The sequence below is a fragment of the Schistocerca americana genome, chromosome 4, assembly GCF_021461395.2.
Source record: "Schistocerca americana isolate TAMUIC-IGC-003095 chromosome 4, iqSchAmer2.1, whole genome shotgun sequence".
Taxonomy (NCBI): Eukaryota; Metazoa; Arthropoda; class Insecta; order Orthoptera; family Acrididae; genus Schistocerca; species Schistocerca americana.
This window is the reverse complement of record NC_060122.1, coordinates 107,518,421-107,543,806: the sequence shown is the minus strand read 5'-3', so window position 1 is coordinate 107,543,806 and position 25,386 is coordinate 107,518,421. Positions and strand designations below refer to the sequence as shown.

Sequence of the window (25,386 nt, the reverse complement as noted above, 5' to 3'; positions counted from 1 at the left end):
TATAGCAATAATAATGTTATTATTTTATTTATCAAAGGTGTTTTTTGTCGGTACGCCATATCTCCTGTATTGCTAAACAAAAATTAATGATTGAGACTTCATTTTCAAGATTTCTTTCACGAGTAATGACAAGAATAATCTATCGCGCGATTACAGTCATACATATCGATGCAAAGTATTCAGAAGGCGCCATCTATTGACAATGTCATTTTATTATTTTATACAACAGCGGTTGGAGTTGTTTACTTTCCTTATGCAGGCTTTGTATACTGCTAATTTCTTCTGTACTTCAGTTTCCCACGATGGCGCAGGGCACAACAAGCAGACCGAAAGTGAGACCTCCAACCAGAGGGCGTTCAACACCACTGGAACGTTTCGCAGGCCGCAGAATGAGAAGTGACAGACAAAGAGACGAACAAAGACAATTTCGACTTCAGTGCAATTGCAGACAAAACCAATTCAGTGCCCAACGGCAACAATCAGTGGAAGACAACTTAACTATGTTACCTCCATCAAAACATCAGTGCAAGAAGACTACATAAAATTCACAAAACCATATTATTTTTCTATCTCTTCCCTAGAGCTAATGAAGTGCAAACACACAGTACTAGTAACATGGACTACATTTGCGTATGTTGCTCTGCAAGGTTGTTTGCAGGGGAGTTCAGTGAAAATTCAGTTGTCATTTGTTGCCACGAGGGAAAGGTTAACTTTGTTAAGAGTTGGTGAACAGCTTCAATACCTCCCATAATAGAATAATGACTGCACGAAGAACTAGCTTGACGATTTAACAATGATTCGGCATTTGCTTCAGTTCAGTTTAACTCGGTTGGTGTTCCTGGTAGTGGTCCATCTTTTTTTTTAAAGAACATGGCTGACTGTATCATGTGGTAGGAAGTCTGCAACATCCCGCAGGAGTTGCCTCGCGGTGCTTGATACACACAAATCTTATGCACAGTTGATCAAATTCATAAAACATTAGATTATACTCTACCTGATATTGATTTTTACAATGAGACTATTATGTGCAACTTTTGTCCAAAATATAACAACTTTTATTACTTGCATTTCCCTATTATTTTTCCATTATTACGAGTATAATACTGTCGGTGACTGATCAGGACAGAAAAAAAAATGGTTAAAATGGCTCTGAGCACTATGGGACTTAACTTCTAAGGTCATCAGTCCCCTAGGACTTAGAACTACTTAAGCCTAACTAACCTAAGGACATCACACACATCCATGCCCGAGGCAGGATTCGAACCTGCGACCGTAGCGGTCCCGCGGTTCCAGACTGTAGCGCCTTTAACCGCTTTGCCACTCCGGCCGGCGATCAGGACAGAGTTTGAATTATTTGCACTGGTCAACTAGTAATAGTAATACGCATAGAACACAAGATATAAATTAATTTTGCAGCAGTTAATAATGGTCGAGAATATGGGAAACTGAGCGACAAACTCTCGCAGAAGGAACGCTTGTAATATTCGCCTGGAAGAATTTGAGAAGATCGCGGAAAACGTAAATAAAGATAGATTCATCAGCTGAAAAATTATAAACCCAACACATTTTATCACTTTCAAGTAGGAGGCGTAGTCACATATAAGGGGCAATCAAATAAGGACGAGACATTTTAAAAAAAAATATAGCAATCGCTTTGGGAGAGGTCGGGCCTCTATGGGTGGAAGGACTTCCCAAGAAAACTTTTGCAGCGTCGTCGGAACAACCTTGGCAACTTGTGGGTTTTTGGAGTCCTGAATAAGGATATCCGTGGTCGTCGATTTCCTCAGGACGAAGAGGTGCATGCTTCAGTACGATCATGGTTCGTCTGTATAGGATCCTTACCAGTTGGTTCTGATTATGAGATTGAGAAGGTCCAAAGAAGAGCGGCAAGATTCGTGACTGGTACATTTAGCCATTGCGAGAACGTTACAAATCTCATAGATAGTTTGAAGTGGGACACACTTGCAGATAGACGACGGGCTAAACGGAAAAGTCTCCTCACTAAATTCCAAAATTCGATCTTCGCCGAGGGTGTAGAGCAGATATTATTACCACCAACTTTCAAATCGCGCAATGATTACCATTAAAAGGTAAGGGAAATTAGAGCTCGTACTGAGGCGTTCGGACAGTCGTTTTTCCCTCTCGCGATCCGTTTGGAACAGAGGGGGGGGGGGGGGGGGAAGGGGGAATATTAGTTTGGCGCGAGTATTGCCCTACGCCACACACCGCTTGGTGGCTAGCGGAGTATATATGTAGATGCAGATAGGCAGCTGCAAACATTTTACCATGAAGGCAGTGATCGTCCTGTCTCATAGAGGGAAGTACGATATTACAGCGTCTGTGTTATTCTAATTACGATGCAAAGTTCCTTTGAACATGCATACATGTTGAAAGGACATGTTTAATGTTGTGACAGTTATGGCGATTCACTAGAAATAATAAAAAGTTTACTTACTTCCTTAGCATCTTTCTGGTTTTAATCATCACCTCCAGAAAATAAAGCCCTGCTACAGGACGAAATCCCGCCGCCACAGTACCGTAGCATGCCAATAGACCAGAAAAAATATCGCAGTCCATTGATAACAATAGAGTATAGCTCTGTACTTCGTTCTCGCTGGCAGCCGAACCATTGCTGCTCTTTTTAGCCAACCATGGTCACTTATTTAGCCGTCCCGATTAGTTTGTCACAGCTGAAACGTTTCCGCTGATGTCTATAAATTACATAAAATTGTTTTAAGCGTCCATAACCGCCGGCCGGCGTGGCCGAGCGGTTCTAGGCACTACAGTCTGGAACCGAGCGACCGCTACGGTCGCAGGTTCGAATCCTGCCTCGGGCATGGATGTGTGTGATGTCCTTAGGTTAGTTAGGTTTAATTTGTTCTAAGTTCTAGGCGACTGATGACCTCAGAAGTTAAGTCGCATAGTACTCAGAGCCATTTGAAGCAACCGTCCGTAAGCATTGGCGTTAATGCATATAATTGTGTCCTCCTTGACTGCTTTTATTTTGTTTTTAAAAAAAGACTACACCTCTTAACACATTTAGACCACAGCAATCGTCAACATCACATTTAAAATTCCGCTCACTCTGTCTTGTAAGTTCTTATATGGACTTGTCCATAGAGTATATGTAGAATAATTGTTTTAAAAATAGAAAAAAAGGGACCAAGACGGACAAATAAATTGTTTTCCTCCGCTTCAGAAAACAACTTACTGGAGGACATTCCATTTTGACACTGAGGTGTGCCATTTTTTGGTTCCCGTAGAAGTACTCTAGCACTTTGGTGAAGCGACATCAATGTGTATCAAGACTGAAAAAGACATGTGCTAGGAAATAAACAATAAATTAGTGACGTACCTGTATTTAGTCGAGCTGATAGTTAAACTTTTGTGTCTACTTCTTACGCTTCTGAAGACATTTTAGTGACAAAGATCGTAATTGAGCAGGATGATAGTCTTCCTTTATGCAACAGAAATATTTTTTGTCCAGTAAAAAAGCCTTCGATCTGATTTTTAAGTCGTGCTTGTAACATTAACTAATCTTAACTCTCGTTGGTTGGTTGGTTAGTTGGTTGTTTGGGCAAGGAGACCAGACTGCGTGGTCATCTGTCTCATCGGTGTAGGGAAGGATGTGGAAGGAAGTCGGCCGTGCCCTTTCAGAGGAACCATCCCGGCATTTGCCTGGAGTGATTTAGGGAAATCACGGAAAACCTAAATCAGGATGGCCGGACGCGGGATTGAACCGTCGTCCTCCCGAATGCGAGGCCAGTGTCTAACCACTGCGCCACCTCGCTCGGTTAACTCTCGTAGAAACCAATTTAACGAGTATAGTGAGGATCGCAGCACCATTTTTGTGCAGTTCCTCACGTTACGGGCGCAACATAATGAAGACCATACCACTGGTTAGGGCCATTGGATGGATGGCGCAGATTTCATTGTCAATCCCGACGTTCTGTAATGTATTGTAAGAAAATCCATTACCATGAATTAAGGCCCTATACGGTCCTAATGAGCCATTTGCTTAAAAAATGTGTCATGTGTCTGACGTCATTTGTTTCAACGTATTTTCCCGTACGACATCAGTGCATGAATCTACGTACACAACATCAGCTTTAATATACCACTGGTGCTCACTGTGGAGAATAATTTTTGCAGTTAAGGCCGCAAACTTCCTGAACATCTGCAGCTGCTGAAGCGTGTGGAAATTAGGACACGCCGTGGGAATTAGGCATGGTGCTGCTGAGCTCATGAACTGACACATTAGAAAACATTCTACCATCAAGCCATTGACCAGTCCAGAAGCTTATAAAGCAAACTTTATGTCCGCGAGTGTTATTGTATTAGGAATTCAGGGTATTTGTTAAATTAAAATCATTCGAGATTAGAGTCAGTCAACGAAGCAGGACATTTTGTTCATAATTTTAGTTAGAGTTATGGTTCACTTTGTATTTATGCCAACCTGAATCTACAACAGAAGCAAATTAATAAATAAATAAAGTACAATGAAATATGCACATGTAATGTAATACGGGAACGTACACATAACTAATTCCTTCCGAATGTCATGCATATTACTCGGTTGACTTTCCCACTTTGCAGATGAAAGTTTCAACCCTCTTATTGTAGATGGCTCCGAATTGTAGCGTGAAAAAATGGCCTTGTGTAACTTAACTATGTGGACGCGTGAGGAACAGAGCGCTGTAATCGAGTTTACAATTTGACCACACATTGAACACCCTCTCTTTCAGCATCAGAATGCCAGAGCAGACACGAGCGCTGCGAGATTTGTAACAATCCGACACCTGTCATCGACCATCCTCCATCGGTCCCGACTTACTTCCATCCGATTTTTCGTCTCTTCCCAAAACTTAAAGAGCACCTTCGAGGACTTTGCTTAGGTAGTGTTAAGGCTGTCGATGTAAAGGTGAGGTGGCTACGTCAATAACGTCAAACATTGGACAGCGACGATATCAACAACCTGATCTCTTGTTGTGACAAATGTGTTCGTCACAAAGATGACGAAACTGAGAAATAAAAATGTAGACGTGAAGAATAAAGATATAGAATGTTAATAAAGTTTAACTTAAAAAGCTTTAGGCCTTTCATGTAAGAAATTTGGGGGCATTATTTACTTACGAGTAAGGCTATTGTATTTTCCACAACACCTAAACGGATGACGTCTTTGTTTTCGTCATTATTCGGAATGATATAATAATTTTAACTGGTTCGGGAAAACGATATTAATTGTAGAGGGAAAAAGAATGTTACTGTCAAAGCCCGTAGGTTTCAAGCATGAGAGCACAATATTTTTGTCGTCTGTTAAAATTAGTACATGCGCATCTACGATGAGGATGACATTCAAAATTGTCTTAGCGACGATATATATTTCACGCATCTATAGATATGTTGAAGATTCTAGAAAATTTTGAGTATCTCAGATTTCTAGGAATTCCGTTAATATTATGGGCCATTGACTCACAGGAGACCTTCAGGAATTAACCTACAAGTAATTCGCCTAACAGTCGGTCACAAAAAATGTTAACATGTTGTTGTTGTTGTTGTTGTTGTGGCGGTGGTGAGGGTCCGCAATAAGAATGTGATACAGCTCTACATGAAAGTCCAGCCTGAGCAGTTTTCTTCATTTCTACGTAACTAATGTAGCCTACGTGCATTTGAACTTCCCCACTGTATTGAAAGCTTTATCACTATCTACACTCTCGCTCCCCCACCCTTCCTTACGTTACTGGATTAACTACTCTTTGACAACACGGGCTATGGTCTATCGACGTATCCCTTGATTTAGTCAAGTCGTACCATAAAGCTCTTATCTCTCCGATTCGACTGAGCATCTCTTCGTAAGTTGCTTAACTTACAGATATTATTCAAAGTATACTCCTGCAGCACCATATTTCAAAAGCCTGTATTTTCTTCTTGTCCCTTCTGTTTATCGTGCACGTTTTACTTCCATAGAGAAGTGTACTCCACACAAATATTTTTCAGGATAATACTTTCTTGTGAAACTCAGCTTGCATTTCTTTTTTCCACACGGTATGGCAAACTTCAGGCGGAAAGGCGTAAAGAAAGTGTGTGTTCTTCGATTTCAGAAAGGTAATCGACATTGAGCAAGCAGTAAAGGAAACAAAAGAAAAGAAAAATTCGGAGTAGGTATTAAAATCCATGGAGAAGAAATAAAAGCTTTGAGGTTCGCTGATGACATTGTAATTCTGTCAGAGACAGCAAACGACTTGGAAGAGCAGTTGAACGGAATGGATAGTGTCTTGAAAGGAGGGTATAAGATAAACATCAAAAAAAGCAAAACGAGGATAATGGAATGTAGTCGAATTAACTCGGGTGATGCTGAGGGAATTAGATTAGGAAATGAGACACTTAAAGTAGTAAACGGGTTTTGCTATTTGGGGAGCAAAATAACTGATGGTGGTCGAAGTAGAGAGGATATAAAATGTAGACTGGCAATGGCAAGGAAAGCGTTTCTGAAGAAGAGAAATTTGTTAACATCGTGTATTGATTTAAGTGTCAGGAAGTCGTTTCTGAAAGTATTTGTATGGAGTGTAGCCATGTACGGAAGTGAAACATGGGCGGTAAATAGTTTGGACAAGAAGAGAATAGAAGATTTCGAAATGTGGTGCTAGAGAAGAATGCTGAAGATTAGATGAGTAGATCACATAACTAATGAGGATGTATTGAATAGAATTGGGGAGGAGTTTGTGGCACAACTTGACAAGAAGAAGGGATCGGTTGGTAGGACATGTTCTGAGGCATCAAGGGATCACCAATTTAGTACTGGAGGGCAGCGTGGAGGGTAAAAATCGTAGAGGGAGACAAAGAGATGAATACACTAAGCAGATTCAGAAGGATGTAGGCTGCAGTAGGTACTGGGAGACGAAGAAGCTTGCACAGGATAGAGTATCATGGAGAACTGCATCAAACCAGTCTCAGGACTGAAGACCACAACAATAACAACAATCGACATTGTACCACAACATCGCCTAAACAATAAAAAACAACAATACGTAATATTCCTCTAAGTTTCTGATTATATCGAAGGTTATGCTAGTGGTAGAATGCTTTACGCTTTACTGCACGCTGTATGCTCGTTAGAAGAGAAAACATCTTCGGCTCTGTCCCAAAAGGTCACTATAAATGTCAAATACTTGTCGGTAGGATCATTATTTTCTTGAGTGAAGTTGATGTTTGTCCGTTGAGAATCCGTGGGATGGATGACAGCATGAAATACAGGACGAGTTATAAAGTACTGTATTTACTTTACTGTACTAGATGAAGGTTCCCTTCTAACGCGAACAAATGCACGAAAGGAAAAGCAAACATTTTAAAACCTAGGTGAGGTACATATCAATGACTCACAGCTGGAATCGGTTAACTCATACAAGTGCCTGGTTGTAACAGTTTGTCGGGATGTGAACTGGGCTATCAGATAGGCTCCGTCATAGATAAAGCATGTGGCAGAATTTGGATTATCGGTAGGATACTGGGAAAATGCACTGAGTGTAAAAAGAAGAGTACTTGTGAGACCCGTCCTAGAATAATGCGGAAGCGTGTGAGTGCTGTACCACATAGGACGAAAGGAGATATTGAACGTGTATGAAGAAGGACAGCAGGAATGGTCACAGTTTTGTTTGATTCATGGGGGAGCGTCACGGAGATACTAAAGAAACTGAAATGTCAAATTCCGCTGAATGCAAACTACCCGGTCAACAGCCTCTTAGAAATTTTAAAGGACCAAGTTTCTGTGAATTTGCCAGCCGGTGTGGCCGAGCTGTTCTAAGTCCTTCAGCCTGGAACCGAGCGACCGCTAAGGTCGCAGGTTCGAATCCTGCATCGGGCGTGGAAGTGTGTGATGTTCTTAGGTTAGTTATGGTTAAGTAGATCTAAGTTCTAGGGGACTGATGACCTCAGATGTTAAGCCCAATAGTGCACAGAGACATTTGAACCAATTTCTTGGAATTTAAAACCATATACGTATCGCTCCCATAAGAATCAGTAAGGTTGGACTTACTACAGAGTGCACAGAGGTGTGTAAGCAATCATTCTTTCCGGGCTTCATATGAGAATGGAAAGGGAAGAAGCCCTAAGAACTAATACAATAGAAAATACCCTCCGTCATGCACTTCCTACTGGCTCGGAGAGTATGAATGTAGATGAATATGCAGACTCCAACGCATCGTACCAGGAACAACTCACTTAGTTCAGGAAGGAGGAGTAGAGGCGAAAAATGATAGCGGCGGTCCATGAGCAGAATATGGAAAAGAAACTATACATGATACCAGGAGTATTGATTATGATGATGCTAATGGAGTATGAAGGGATAGGGAAATGTGTCACATTTGGATCTCTGTTAACGGATCAACGTCCAGTGCTGAATATTAGTGGACCGCCTCTGTAGCGTTCAAGTGAGCAGGTGGGTGATCGTCCGAAGCTGTATTTAGTTTTTATGTCTCAAGCTGCCGTAGGCTAGTGCCTGCTTAATTAACGGGCGCATATCCCCGGTCTTTAGGAAGACCTGTGTCATAGCGAGGCATGCGTATGAATAGGATCGTCTTGACCAAGAATTAAAGATCGTTGGTGAATATGGCTTACGCTGCGAAAAGTTTGGTGTTTGAAGTACACATTGACCAAATTACGAAGGCTGCTAGAGAATGCTGACGCTGGAGGAGGAAGATCATCGTCGCTTTTTTGAAGGTAATGCATTGTAGAGAACTTTGGTACGAATTGGAGAACTGGATGAAGATCGTATCAAGCTAATGTTTCGCGTTAGAACGTTGAAGACTTCTTAGAGAGAAGTTTACGGATGCAGGTTTTCGTATTAGTTATTGCTAAATCAATAAATCACGCAAAAGTTCTGATAGGCAGTGACACGTACGTGTTCGCAAGCAGGTTGTCAATCTTCTGAGCTTAACTGTTAAGGTGGAATCTCCAAAAGACACAGATTACTCACTGGAGTCTCACTTTGCAAGTGGTCATTCAGACTTTGTCAAGAACAAGAACCTGAGGAAGACTAGTTCAGTTGTTGGAGTATCAGATAAAGAAGAAGATTCAGTGCTACGAATTTGGAAAATAATCATTAATAAAGTACTCGAAAATATATTTAAAAATGTAACCGCGTGTTTAGCGTCCCCGCCTTTGATACAAAAGCAACAGGGTTGAATTCCCGGTACGTATTCTCTCTACTCTGGTATGAAGAGGTTGGCACAGGAGGGATTGGTTGGTTGATCTGAGGGAGGGGACCAAACAGCGAGGTCATCGTTGCCATCGGATTAGTGAAGGATGAGGTAGGAAGTCGACCGTGCCCTATCAAAGGAAAAGTCCGGGAATTTTCCGGAAGCGATTTATGGAAATCACGGAAAACCAAAATCAATGTGGCCGGACGCGGGTTTGAAGTGCCTTCCTCCCGAATACCAGTCCAGTGTGCTAACCGCTTCACCACCTCGCTCGGTCCCTGTAGTTGCTGACATTTTTCAAGGTTGGAATGTGGAACGGGCTCCACCGAGCCCTTATGAGGCCAAATGAACAGCTGTTTCAAGAAAAAAGCATCAGCATTATCACGAGTCATCTGCTGGAGAGACTGGTCACATGCTCATCGAATGTCACGCGATCCCACATCGGTCCTTGTACTGTCTTATAGGCAGCAGCGACGCCAAGGATCTAGCCTGTGACTAGTGTTTGCTTTAGTTTGGTTCCCACAGTAAATTTGTTTTACTGGAGCATACCCAGCAGAATTACATAAATGCGACTGAGTCTTCGTGATCAAAATAATTTCTATTATACTACGATATACACTGCTTCCGTATGTGAAGTTATCGCTACGGTAGTGCAGGGTGGACAAAAGGAAACTGCCCTGCAAAATACCTCATGTACCTTAAGATAGGTAACCCACCTTAGATCATCTGCCCGCAGTGAGGATAGTGTAAGCTGCCCGCGGTGGGGATGGAGTAAGGCTTGTTGCCTACCTGAACTCTTTGACTGCCAATTTTGTTTCGGAAACATTAATGTGTGGTTATTTTAATTAATGTCAGAAGTAACAATGTGAAAAGAATACTTCCCCCCGTCGTTTCGTTTTCCAAAGTGGTTGGGGATAGTATCTCCAGTGTGTCAGACGACGACTTCACAGATACTGCAAGACATTCTGAAAACCGACACACATCAGTGGATAAACCATCTCTCCAAGTTTGTAACTCACATTACAGGTGCTCAATAAGAGCTTCGTTCGTGATGTGGCAGCGTCAATTCGTCGACTCGAGTCACTCACGCGATGTGTCCGGGAAGGTGCGAAGATAGCCTGCTCTGCGGATCTGGTTTGCCCATCTGCAGACTATACCCGTGGTCAAGGGGTAGCGTCTTTGATTCATAATGAAAAACGTCTTCGGTCCCGGGTTCGATCCCCGCCACTGCCTAAATTTTGATAAATAATCAGCATTGGCGGCCGAAGACTTCCGGCATAAGAAGTCAGCCTCATTCTACCAACGGCCTTGTCAAAGAGGGCGGAGGAGTGGATAGAGGTTCAGGGCACTCTCTTGTCCTAGGGGTGGGAAATTACCCCTAAAGGCGGAAGAATAAGCAATGATCAACGACATGAGGATGCAGAAGGCAATGGAAACCACTGCATTAAAGACACGTAATGTGTATCCACAGGAAATGTGGCCTGTAATTGAAGTGTCATGATGATCTCTCCATTGGCAAAAGATTCCGGAATAGTCCCCCATTCGGATCTCCGGGAGGGGACTGCCAAGGGGGGGGGGGTTACCATGAGAAAAAGATTGAATAATCAACGAAAGAATAACGTTCTACGAGTCGGGGCGTCAAATGTCAGAAGCTTGAACGTGGTAGGGAAACTAGAAAATCTCAAAAGGGAAATGCAAAGGCTCACTCTAGATATAGTAGGGGTCAGTGAAGTGAAGCGGAAGGATGACAAGGATTTATGGTCAGATGAGTATCGGGTCATATTAACAGCAGCAGAAAATGGTATAACAGGTGTAGGATTCGTTATGAATAGGAAGGTAGGACAGAGGGTGTGTTACTGTGAACAGTTCAGTGACCGGGTTGTTCTAATCAGAATCGACAGCAGACCAACACCGACAACGATAGTTCAGGTACACATGCCGACGTCGCAAGCTGAAGATGAACAGATAGAGAAAGTATGAGGATATTGAAAGGGTAATGCAGTATGTAAAGGGGGACGAAAATCTCTCATGGGCGACTGGAATGCAGTTCTAGGGGAAGGAGTAGAAGAAAAGGTTACAGGAGAATATGGGCTTGGCACAAGGAATGAAAGAGGAGAAAAACTAGTTGAGTTCTGTAACAAGTTTCAGCTAGTAATAGCGAATATCCTGTTCAAGAATGACAAGAGGAGGAGGTATACATGGAAAAGGCCGGGAGATACGGGAAGATTTCAATTAGATTACATCATGGTCAGACAGAGATTCCGAAATCAGATACTGTATTGTAAGGCGTACCCAGGAGCAGATACAGACTCAGATCACAATATAGTAGTGGTGAAGAGTAGGCTGAAGTTCAAGACATTAGTCAGGAAGAATCAATACGCAAAGAAGTGGGATACGGAAGTACTAAGGAATGACGAGATACGTTTGAAGTTCGCTAACGCTATAGATACAGCAATAAGGAATAGCGCAGTAGGCAGTACAGTTGAAGAGGAATGGACATCTCTAAAAAGGGCCATTACAGAAGTAGGGAAGAAAAACATAGGTACAAAGAAGGTAGCTGCGAAGAAACCATGAGTAACAGAAGAAATACTTCAGTTGATTGATGAAAGGAGGAAGTACAAACATGTTCCGGGAAAATCAGGAATACAGAAATACGAGTCGCTGAGAAATGAAATAAATAGGAAGTGCAGGGAAGCTAAGACGAAATGGCTGCAGGAAAAATGTGAAGGCATCGAAAATGATATGATTGTCGGAAGGACAGACTCAGCATACAGGAAAGTCAAAACAACCTTTGGTGACATTAAAAGCAACGGTGGTAACATTAAGAGTGCAACGGGAATTCCACTGTTAAATGCAGAGGAGAGAGCAGATAGGTGGAAAGAATACATTGAAAGCCTCTATGAGGGTGAAGATTTGTCTGATGTGATAGAAGAAGAAACAGGAATCGATTTAGAAGACATAGGGGATCCAGTATTAGAATCGGAATTTAAAAGAGCTTTGGAGGACTTACGGTCAAATAAGGCAGAAGGGATAGATAACATTCCATCAGAATTTCTAAAATCATTGGGGGAAGTGGCAACAAAACGACTATTCACGTTGGTGTGTAGAATATATGAGTCTGGCGATATACCATCTGACTTTCGGAAAAGCATCATCCACAAAATTCCGAAGACGGCAAGAGCTGACAAGTGCGAGAATTATCGCACAATCAGCTTAACAGCTCATGGATCGAAGCTGCTTACAAGAATAATATACAGAAGAATGGAAAAGAAAATTGAGAATGCGCTAGGTGACGATCAGTTTGGCTTTAGGAAAAGTAAAGGAACGAGAGAGGCAATTCTGACGTTACGGCTAATAATGGAAGCAAGGCTAAAGAAAAATCAAGACACTTTCATAGGATTTGTCGACCTGGAAAAAGCGTTCGACAATATAAAATGGTGCAAGCTGTTCGAGATTCTGAAAAATGTAGGGGTAAGCTATAGGGAGAGACGGGTCATATACAATATGTACAACAACCAAGAGGGAATAATAAGAGTGGATGGTCAAGAACGAAGTGCTCGTATTAAGAAGGGTGTAAGACAAGGCTGTAGCCTTTCGCCCCTACTGTTCAATCTGTACATCGAGGAAGCAATGATGGAAATAAAAGAAAGGTTCAGGAGTGGAATTAAAATACAAGGTGAAAGAATATCAATGATACGATTCGCTGATGACATTGCTATCCTGAGTGAAAGTGAAGAAGAATTAAATGATCTGCTGAACGGAATGAACAGTCTAATGAGTACACAGTATGGTTTGAGAGTAAATCGGAGAAAGACGAAGGTAATGAGAAGTAGTAGAAAGGAGAACAGCGAGAAACTTAACATCAGGATTGATGGTCACGAAGTCAATGAAGTTAAGGAATTCTGCTACCTAGGCAGTAAAATAACCAATGACGGACGGAGCAAGGAGTACATCAAAAGCAGACTCACTATGGCAAAAAAGGCATTTCTGGCCAAGAGAAGTCTACTAATATCAAATACCGGCCTTAATTTGAGGAAGAAATTTCTGAGGATGTACGTCTGGAGTACAGCATTGTATGGTAGTGAAACATGGACTGTGGGAAAACCGGAACAGAAGAGAATCGAAGCATTTTAGATGTGGTGCTATAGACGAATGTTGAAAATTAGGTGGACTGATAAGGTAAGGAATGAGGAGGTTCTACACAGAATCGGAGAGGAAAGGAATATGTGGAAAACACTGATAAGGAGAAGGGACAGGATGATAGGACATCTGTTAAGACATGAGGGAATGACTTCCATGGTACTAGAGGGAGCTGTAGAGGGCAAAAACTGTAGAGTAAGACAGAGATTGGAATACGTCAAGCAAATAATTGAGGACGTAGGTTGCAAGTGCTACTCGGAGATGAAGAGGTTAGCACAGGAAAGGAATTCGTGGCGGGCCGCATCAAACCAGTCAGTAGACTGATAACAAAAAAAAAAAAAAAAAAAAAATCTGCATGTGCGAACTAATTCTATGTGACGATACTGTGAAACCTGAGGACAGCACAACATACAGGTGCAATTTGTAACTGTAATAATTCTGCAGACAATTAGTAGGGTTCCCTTTACCAGTAAGACACTGATACGCAGCAATGAGAAGCAACGAATTCCAATTGGTTCTCTGAAAGCCTATCGTGGGACACGTACGACACGTTGGTCGTTAAAGGATTAAAGTGCACGAAATATTTTGCAGGGCCGTTTTATTTTGGCTGTGGCACCTCCTGAATGCCACAGGGAAACACTGCGAAGTGAAGCAGCTGAATGGGTTGAAAATAAATAAATCGGCAGGTCCTGATGGGATTCCAATTCGGTTTTACAGAGAGTACTGCATTGGCTCCTTACTTAGCTTGCATTTATCTCGAATCTCTTGCCCAACGTAAAGTCCCGAGCGACTGGAGAAAAGCGCAGGTGACGCCTGTATATAAGAAGGGTAGAAGGACCGATCCTCAAAATTACAGACCAATATCCTTAACATCGGTTTGCTGTAGGATTCTCGAACATATTCGAATATAATGAATTTCCTTGAGACAGAGAAGTTGCCGTCCATTGCATCGCTCCTGCGAAACGCAGCTCGCCCTTTTTTCACATGATATCTTGCGAACCATGGGTGAAGGGTATCAGACGGATGCCATATTCCTTGACTTCCGGAAAGCGTTTGAGTCGGTGCCCCACTGCAGACTCCTAACTAAGGTACGAGCATATGGGATTGGTTCCCAAATATGTGAGTGGCTCGAAGACTTCTTCAGTAATAGAACCCAGTACGTTGTTCTCGATGGTGAGTGTTCGTCGGAGGTGAGGGTATCATCTGGAGTGCCCCAGGGAAGTGTGGTAGGTCCGCTGTTGTTTTCTATCTAGATAAATGATATTTTGGATAGGGTGGATAGCAATGTGCGGCTGTTTGCTGGCGATGCTGTGATGTACGGGAAGGTGTCGTCGTTGAGTGACTGTAGAAGGATACAAGATAACTTGGACAGGATTTGTGATTGGTGTAAAGAATGGCAGCGACCTCTAAATATAGATAAATGTAAATTAATGTAGATGAATAGGAAAAAGAAGCCCGTAATGTTTGAATACTCCATTAGTAGTGTAGCGCTTGACACAGTCACGTCGAATAAATATTTGGGCGTAACATTGCAGAGCGATATGAAGTGGGAGAAGCATGTAATGGCAGTTGTGGGGAAGGCGGATTGTCGTCTTCGGTTCATTGGTAGAATTTTGGGAAGATGTGGTTCATCTGTAAAGGAAATCGCTTATAAAACACTAATACGACATATTCTTGAGTACTGCTTGAGCGTTTGGGATCCCTATCAGGTCGGATCAAGGGAGGACATAGAAGCAATTCAGAGGCGGGGTGCTAGATTTGTTACTGGTAGGTTTGATCATCACGCGAGTGTTACGGAAATGCTTCGGGAACTCGGGTGGGAGTCTCTGGAGGAAAGGAGGCGTTCTTTTCGAGAATCGCTACTGAGAAAATTTAGAGAACCAGCATTTGAGGCTGACTGCAGTACAATTTTACTGCCGGCAACTTATATTTCGCGGAAGGACCACAAAGATAAGAGAGATTAGGGGTCGTACAGAGGCATATAGGCAGTCATTTTTCCCTCGTTCTGTTTGGGAGTGGAACAGGGAGAGAAGATGCTAGTTGTGGTACGACGTACCCTCCGGCTCGCACCGTATGGTGGATTGTGGAGTATGTATGTAGATGTAGAAGTAATTGTATCTCACCACGTAACGGCAAATGGAAGTTCATCAACAAACGTAGACATTCTTCCGTCGTGTATTGCCAGTTCTGTAGGCGGTGCGCTGCTTTAAATAGGAAGCGTAGCGTGCGTAATTACGGAAGTGACGAAGTGGAGGTGAAAATGGCCGTCTGCTCTGTGCCAACTCTGCAGAAAACAGCAGCGGGCCGCGGGAGGTCGGAGGTTCCACGGGAGGGCACGCCGCACAAAGGAATGCTTCTTCAAAGCGCGCCCCGTCTTCTTAATTACGGGCCGCGGCTCCAGACAGACAGGGGCGGCTTGCCGGCAAAGTGAGCCAACTTCCTGCTTCCCTGCGGCGCCCGCACACAAACGGCGCTCACAGCGGAGGACCAACTTGTGCACCAGCCAGCGGTTCGTCTCCAGGGTAATACCGTCAGTCGTTCACTAGTGTCGAGACTGTCAGCGTGTACGTGGAAGTAACTTCTGACTTCAGGCTAACGAAAAGACAGTGCCTCCAAAAAAACTGATATCAATATACTCGGCAATGTTGCCTTTCCACACGGAGTATTCGTTCTTCTTTTAAGAGCTTCATGATCACCATCAACACGAATATCAACGATTAGTCTAGTTACAGCTGTTGCGCCTTCATCTCAGAATTGGTTTCCATCATTTCTGTGGTCTTGCTCTACCATGCTTCTCGATGGCTATCTTCTCCTTCTTTCGTAAAGGACAGCTAAGAGACACGTTCATGTCACCAGGTTAGCTATACGCTTTCTCCAAATACTCCATCTACTCAGTTTTTTCCTCTCTTTTGCTGTCCATTTTCTTCTTTGTCTCTTAGGAACTTAACTCCCAACTTCTCATTTGCTTTCCCTATCTTGCGCTATGTCAAAATTCTGGCCTAATTATGTTAATTTGTTCTGGAGTTTCATGCTCCTAAATCCAGTTAGGTTTCCTTTTTTATTTTTGAAACGCGCTTTAAAATATTTCTTGTACGTCTGCTAGTACTCATTTTTTGTAAGTGCACATACAAAACCAATTTTTTCCTAGCTCCATCTATAATTTTTTTCTACGTGACTGTATGCTACTGTGTTACTTCTTAATTTAAATGTGTCTTCTATTTCCTAATATCTGCCTCACAATGGAATACCCTCTTTCAAATTCTGAAGGTGGCAGGGGTAAAATACAGGGAGCAAAAGTCTATTTACAATTTGTACAGAAACCAGATGGCAGTTATAAGAGTCGAGGGACATGAGAGGGAAGCAGTTATTGGGAAGGGAGTGAGACAGAGTTGTAGCCTATCCCCGATGTTATTCAATCTGTATATAGAGCAAGCAGTAAAGGAAACAAAAGAAAAATTCGGAGTAGGAATTAAAATCCATGGAGAAGAAATAAAAACTTTGAGGTTCGCCGATGACATTGTGAGTCTGTCACAGACAGCAAAGGACCTGGAAGAGAAGCTGAACGGAATGGACAGTGTCTTGAAAGGAGAGTATAAGATGAACATCAGCAAAAGCAAAACGAGGATAAAGGAATGTGGTCGAATTAAATCGTGTGATGCTGAGGGAATTTGATTAGGAAATGAGACGCTTAAAATAGTAAATGAGTTTTGCTATTTGGGGAGCAAAATAACTGATGATGGACGAAGTAGAGAGGATGTAAAATGGCAATGGCAAGGAAAGCATTTCTGAAGAAGAGAAATTTATTAACATCGAGTATAGGCTTAAGTGTCAGGAAGTCGTTTCTGAAAGTATTTATGAAACGTGGATGATAAATAGTTTAGACAAGAAGAGAATAGACGCTTTCGAAATGCAGTGCTACAGAAGAATGCTGAAGATTAGATGGGTAGATCACATAACTAATGAGAAGGTATTGAATAGGATTGGGGAGAAGAGAAATTTGTGGCACAACTTGACTAGAAGAAGGGATCGGTTGGTAGGACATGTTCTGAGGCATCAAGGAATCACAAATTTAGCATTGGAGGGCAGCGTGGAGGGTAAAAATCGTAGAGGGAGACCAAGAGATCAATACACTAAGCAGATTCAGAAGGATGTAGATTGCAGTAGGTACTGGGGGATGAAGAAGCTTGCACAGGATACAGTAGCATGGAGAGCTGCATCAAACCAGTCTCTAGACTGAAGACCACAACAACAACAACAATCTCCCTTCCCTATTTCCTAATTTCTTCACGTTCTTTACTTATAATAAAATCACCGTTTCGGTTGCATGCGTACATTCCGTCCAAATTACTGCGTTGTGATGAATTTTTGCATTTACAGCGAACGATTTTTTACTGTAAACAGCTATTGTTAAGTGAAAAGTTCAGCTTTCGTTATCTGGCTATAATTGCAGCTTTTTCCTCTCTGTTAGGCTGGATTTGTGTCAGTGGCTGTGTTGCTCTGCCGAAAGTTTTCCCACGCTCGCGAGCCTGCCGTCTGCTGGATGTGCTCCTATTCCCGCTCATATGCTTTGCACATCGTCTAAAATACACACCATCCTGGGAATTAATGAAGGCATTCACCGTACACCAACCGACATGAGCCTTCCAAAACGACAATATTAACTTTTTTACGAGTCTGTTTCAAATTTGAAGTCGTTTTGGAAATATTAAAAATTACCTAAAAACCAAAATTTATATATTTTCATTACATTCAACACTGAGGCACTTTAAGATGTTTTTGTAAGTAAGTTAAATGATGACTTAAAGGCCGGCCGCGGTGGTCTAGCGGTTCTAGGCGCGCAGTCCGGAACCGCGCGACTGCTACGGTCGCAGGTTCGAATCCTGCCTCGGGCATGGATGTGTGTGATGTCCTTAGGTTAGTTAGGTTTAAGTAGTTCTAAGTTCTAGGGGATTGATGACCACAGATGTTAAGTCCCATAGTGCTCAGAGCCATTTGAACCATTTTGATGACTTAAACCCAGTAATCAGTGACCAAAATAGCTGACCAAACAATATTTTGTTTAACAGTGTAAATTATGCATGTTCTCGTTTTCCAAAAAGGAATTACCTTTTCAGTGCGTTCGATATTATTATTTTCGTCTATCATGCTCTCTGAGTGAATAAGGGAATGAATGTGACACGGATGGGAAGTAGGAATCGTTGTGATTATGAATTACATACTAAGGCTGAATCATTGTGGGAATCTGATTGTACTGCCATTGCTTGAGCCAAAAAGAAGGGAGAAAATAATATCTGTTTTCGGTGTTTTCCTTAAGATGATTAACCGTAGTATTATTTTTTCCTTTTCTGGAATGGGTTGTTATGAGATTTTGTTTAAAATAACTTCCGAAAAGGGATTGGTTCAAAGTGAAAGAGTATCGGGTCATGTGAAACGAAATACGAAGGTGATTACCTGCTGTGTTTTTCGCCCAGTCAGGGGAGAGATATTTCCCACGCTTTGGTACTGGGAGAGGAACTCTATGCTCGGGTCGGGATGCGCTGCCCTTGTCACAGAAGGTCGGGTAGCACCGACGTCTTAACAGCCTCATTATGAATGAGTTGTAGCAGTTTTTTGGAGAAGATGTGTCATCGGTATAAGTTTTTGGTCGTTCATGGATGGCATCTAGGGAACTTCCGGTTTTTGATTGAAAACTAAGTCTTTATTTTGCAGGGTATAAATTCCATGTGCAGTGCTGAGCAGTCATAAGGGCGAACTTTCAGAGTGCAAAGTGATGGCCTGCATAGGATCTGAACGACCATTGAAAGCTGTTAAGTAGGCTGTCTTTTTAAAAACTGTTTATGAAATGATGGAAAGTGCTGATCTTTTAGTATCAAGTCTGAGTTGAAACCTAGTAGAAAGAGAGAGAGAGAGAGAAGAGAGAGAGAGAGAGAGAGAGAGAGAGAGAGAGAGAGAGTTGTAAGTGGAAAAGGATTTGCTTATTTTCGTTTGTTTATTTCTGGAACTGTATACTAGGACATACTTTCTAGCAAGTGTGTGTACACAAAGAGAAAGAACAGAGCACATGTTTTCACTGAAGGACTTTTACTAATTTTGTTGCTCCAGCTAGACCTGGTGAATTAAATTACTTCAACAGTGTGATAGAGATAAACATATCTGTGCACCCCGTTGACACGTGTAGTGCGGCCAATGTTCTCAGATGAGGAGCTTCAGGACAGATCGTGCTCCTCAAGAACTCATGTGAGTTCTTTGTATGACATTAGGAAGTGTTAACTGCGTCGTCACAGACTGCTATGACATTTACATATTTCCTGTTTAATTCTGTTCGTTTAGTTTTGTTGTTTGTCACTACATCTGTTTTTTCGAAGGGTATTGGTAATCCTGATTTTCCTCATGTCTGTTTCAGTGCAGTATTTTTAACCGGTATTGCGCTACCTCTACATCGTCTGGCAGTATTGCTAACCTATCTGCCTTATGCCTTTGTAATTGTATCTTATTTTGGGATATCTACTACTGGCCATTACTTCAAAATGATATATGCGTTTTACCTGATGTACTTCATTTTGTTCCAGTGTACTCTTTACATCAAATTTAAGTCTTATTTCCTTGGAGACTGAGGTTTTGTAAAATATATCTTAGCTTCACAGCCGGCATTGCCATCTAAAATTCTTTTCACTGTGCCACATAAAATAGAGAATAACTTAATTTTGTCTTTCCGTAAACTATAAACGAGTATTGAAAAACATTATTGATTTACGTAGGTTTCTCTCCTAGTAAGATTTTTCCTGTTATCATCTATGTCGCAGAGAATGCTTGTATCTCAGTTTGTTTTACGGAAATCTCAAAATTATTAGTTTTTGCTACTAGTTAACAGTTTGTGGACTGACTTTTGTAAATTACTTTTTCATTTCTTTATAATTACTTGAACTTCTACTTGGCAGTTCTTTATTATAAGTCATACGCAATGAATGATGGCATCAGTATGAAAGTTAAATGACGCCCGTCATACAGGGCATCCTTCTCTGGTACGTTTGTTTACAATTGTTTGTTTGGTGTTTTTTGCATATTTACCATCACTTCAGTGTTCGGTTTGCGGATTGGCTGAGACTTTTCTCTTCTGTAATTTCTCTGTTCTCCGAAATTTTTAAGGTTAAAGTATACAGTCGCAGAGGACCCTAAACTGAGTATTTTGAGGTAACGGAACAATGGTGCGTAACAGAGTCATCGCTCGATCGCAAGGGTACGTCGTGACCCAACGCCAGTGCAAAGCAGACCTCACTCCAACGGACATTCGTATTTCCTGCTGGCATTAATTAATCCAGTGTTAAAGTGTTTGAGCTTCCTTTCTTCGGACAGAGTTCCTTGAAGAAATGCAACAGGCAGCCACTTTTTCTACAGCATTGTTTGTATCAAGACACTTTAGGATATTCCCCTACCTCCGACCGGCGTATCACATTCTTTATTCGGGGATATATTACTTTCACAAGGCACCTCCAACGTTCAGAATGAAGTGCACAAAAAGGCTGTATGAATGAAGATAGAGAAGTATTGCGCCAATTGAAGATAACTAATGACACAAATAAAACTGTGCAAAAAAGTGGCTGGTTGCTGTATTTAATCATTGTAAGTCCTATCTCCTGGGGTTGCATGAAAGCGCAGTGGAAACTGAACAGGAATTAGTACTGAGAATATATACCGCACCCGTTGTCAAAATGTGTGATTGAATTATCGCAAGTTGTTTCGGGACTAGATCTTCCTATTATCAGGTTCTTAAAGTTAATATAATGAATTGATAATGTGATAATGTAGACTCGAAAAGTAATGTGATAAATAAATCACACATTTCGACAACGGATGCGGAATATTCTCAGTACTGACTTGTGATACAGTTTTACGGTGGCTTCACAACAGATAAAAAGGAGCACAAAGACATAAATACTGTACACAAAACTTAAAAGTTCACAAAGAAGAAGAACTAGAAACCTCACTCAGCTTTCTAGAGATAACCATACGAAAAGACAATAACAAATACACATTTTACGTATACAGAAAACCCACAACAAGTGACACTGTCTTAAATGCAACCTCAAACCACCTCCAGAATCACAAACAGGTAGCAATTAGATACATGTTAAACAGACTGAACAGGGTTCCCCTAGACACTTCTGATTACCGTAAAGAGCTAGCTTTTATACAACAGATAGCATTAACAATGGACACAAAGAAACAATGTTAGACAAACTAAACAGAAATATAAAGAGACAAATAATGAAAAAACCAACCAAACACACAAACACATATAACCTGCACTACAACATAAAATGGCGTACAATGACATACCACAACGACTTGACACATAAAGTAGGTAATATATTTAAAAAAAAAACAAGACATAAACTTTGCTTACAAAACACACAATTCAGTACAAAAGCACATCCCAAAACTGAAATGGAAACCAGGCAGATGCCAAAAATCTGGTATCTATCAGCTCAGTTGCAGAGATTGTCATTGGAATGACTGTCAGGAGACCGGTGTTGCCGAGCGGCTCCAGGCGCTTTAGTCTGGAACCACGCAACCACTACGGTCGCAGGTTCGAATCCTGCCTCGGGCATGGATGTGTGTGATGTGCTTAGGTTAGTTAGGTTTAAGTAGTTCTAAGTTCTGGGGGACTGGTGACCTCAGCTGTAAGTCCCATAGTGCTCAGAGCCATTTTTGACTGGCAGGACATTCGATGCAAGATATAAAGAACACGTTAGAGAATTTAAATACGGTACAAATCATTCAACATTTCCAGATCATCTAAAACAAGAACGCTATTGACCAAGCAATATTGAAAAAGTTATCAATATAATAAGAATCGGTAAAGACAGACACCACCTCCCTTTCCAAGAAAATTTCCACATACACAAAAGAATTAACACAAAATATAGAGTTGGTCAATGACCAAATAATCATTGGAAACCAGATTCTGTATAAAATAATTGATGAAATTACATGAAAAAGAAAAGAAGGCTTTTCCATTCTTCATCGCCGCCCATACCACTCTCCCCCCCCCAACCCCCCCCCCCCCCCCCCCAACCTCTCCGAATTTCATTTCACCTGTTGCTCCTCACCTTCTCCTCCAACTCACACTTCATCACGCTACTATACACTGATGCCCAGTGATCATTGTTTCTCGATCCCCCTACGAAAAAAAGAGGATATCAAGGAGACCATTCGTAGCTATTTGCGGACTTCATGTTCCTAAATAACGATGACATGTCGCCGGGACACAATTGTTTTCAACAGGTTTGGAGAACATTCTGGACAATTCGAGCGAATTATTTAGCCACCCACATCGCTCGACTATGAATCTCATCGAACATTTATGGTTCAAATACACTCCTGGAAATTGAAATAAGAACACCGTGAATTCATTGTCCCAGGAAGGGGAAACTTTATTGACACATTCCTGGGGTCAGATACATCACATGATCACACTGACAGAACCACAGGCACATAGACACAGGCAACAGAGCATGCACAATGTCGGCACTAGTACAGTGTATATCCACCTTTCGCAGCAATGCAGGCTGCTATTCTCCCATGGAGACGATCATAGAGATGCTGGATGTAGTCCTGTGGAACGGCTTGCCATGCCATTTCCACCTGGCGCCTCAGTTGGACCAGCGTTCGTGCTGGACGTGCAGACCGCGTGAGACGACGCTTCATCCAGTCCCAAACATGCTCAATGGGGGACAGATCCGGAGATCTTGCTGGCCAGGGTAGTTGACTTACACCTTCTAGAGCACGTTGGGTGGCACGGGATACATGCGGACGTGCATTGTCCTGTTGGAACAGCAAGTTGCCGGTCTAGGAATGGTAGAACGATGGGTTCGATGACGGTTTGGATGTACCGTGCACTATTCAGTGTCCCCTCGACGATCACCAGTGGTGTACGGCCAGTGTAGGAGATCGCTCCCCACACCATGATGCCGGGTGTTGGCCCTGTGTGCCTCGGTCGTATGCAGTCCTGATTGTGGCGCTCACCTGCACGGCGCCAAACACGCATACGACCATCATTGGCACCAAGGCAGAAGCGACTCTCATCGCTGAAGACGACACGTCTCCATTCGTCCCTCCATTCACGCCTGTCGCGACACCACTGGAGGCGGGCTGCACGATGTTGGGGCGTGAGCGGAAGACGGCCTAACGGTGTGCGGGACCGTAGCCCAGCTTCATGGAGACGGTTGCGAATGGTCCTCGCCGATACCCCAGGAGCAACAGTGTCCCTAATTTGCTGGGAAGTGGCGGTGCGGTCCCCTACGGCACTGCGAAGGATCCTACGGTCTTGGCGTGCATCCGTGCGTCGCTGCGGTCCGGTCCCAGGTCGACGGGCACGTGCACCTTCCGCCGACCACTGGCGACAACATCGATGTACTGTGGAGACCTCACGCCCCACGTGTTGAGCAATTCGGTGGTACGTCCACCCGGCCTCCCGCATGCCCACTATACGCCCTCGCTCAAAGTCCGTCAACTGCACATACGGTTCACGTCCACGCTGTCGAGGCATGCTACCAGTGTTAAAGACTGCGATGGAGCTCCGTATGCCACGGCAAACTGGCTGACACTGACGGCGGCGGTGCACAAATGCTGCGCAGCTAGCGCCATTCGACGGCCAACACCGCGGTTCCTGGTGTGTCCGCTGTGCCGTGCGTGTGATCATTGCTTGTACAGCCCTCTCGCAGTGTCCGGAGCAAGTATGGTGGGTCTGACACACCGGTGTCAATGTGTTCTTTTTTCCATTTCCAGGAGTGTAGTTCAAATGGCTCTGACAACTATGGTACTTAACATCTGAGGTCATCAGCCCCCTAGAACGTAGAACTACTTAAACCTAACTAAGGACATCACACACATACATGCCCGAGGGAGGATTCGAACCTGCGACCGTAGCAGCCGCGCGGTTCCGGACTGAAGCGCCTAGAACCGCTTTGCCACCCCGGCCGGCAACATTTATGGGCCATAAATTCTCCACCGCCAACTTTTTCGTAATTATGGACGGCTGCATGGCTCAATATTTCTCCAGGGGACTTCCAACGATTTGTTGAGTCCATGCCACGTCGATCAGCTGCACGATGCCGCTCAAAAGGAGGTCCAACACGATATTAGGAGTGTCCCATGACTTTTGCCACCACGGTGTATTTCCGGAGTGAGTAGCTTACATTTTCTTTTCCGTGCAATTACATGTTGCCTTCTGACCCGCTGAGTTTAAAGTGCAGTATATGTTTTACTGAGAACTTAAATGACGATGATAACTTATCTTTATGGGCGTGCGTTACCTTTTAGTGTGCAGTACGAGCGCCAGGGTGGAGGTGCACTCGGACAAGGGCAGCGGGATGTGAGCGCGGCGGCAGCGCACCGCACCTGGACAGAGGGTGGGGGCTGCCACCGCCTCGTTAGGAGCCGGGTAACGACGGGTCCCTCAGGCCGTCGCCATGGCGACGCGCCTCGTTACGGCCGCGCACTTGTTGCTCTCACTGCCACTCGGGCCCGCCCGCGCCCGGCCTCCCGTTTACACTGTCTTTACTGTGGACACCTCACAGCCGGTTGGCGGGGGTACCGCTTCGCGTCCACGCTTTCCCTGTCCGAGGCGAAGCGGCGCGAATTAGGGTCGTAAACCTCCCTCAGTCCTGCTCTGATGTAACGGGCCACATTCGTCACCTTTCGACGGGTAAATACATCTGTCCGAGTAGCACAAGCTCTCCAGGAGACACATTTGTGTCACCAGTAGTATAATCGACGGGGGACGGCCGGTTTCATCATAATCACAGAAATTTCGAGAGGAATAATTATTTGATTTCTTATCATTCATATGTCGACTGTGTTTTCGTTCTCAGTCTCAGTTCCTGGTACCCTCATTTAGGAACACCTCGGCAACTGGTAGGTTGTAATACTGAGAACAGACGAACTGGTGGAAAGAAGTACTACTACATCGCATTTTATGAACGAGGGAGGGTCAAATGAAAACACCAATAACTTTAAATTTTTAGTAACAAATCGAAATTTCGCGCCGTTA

At 43.1% G+C, this 25,386-nt stretch overlaps 1 pseudogene; it reads left to right on the top strand.

Moving 5' to 3' along the window:
* Window positions 1-302: 302 nt before the first annotated feature.
* On the top strand, window positions 303-24,987 carry LOC124613287 (annotated as a pseudogene).
* The last annotated feature ends 399 nt before the right edge of the window (window positions 24,988-25,386 follow it).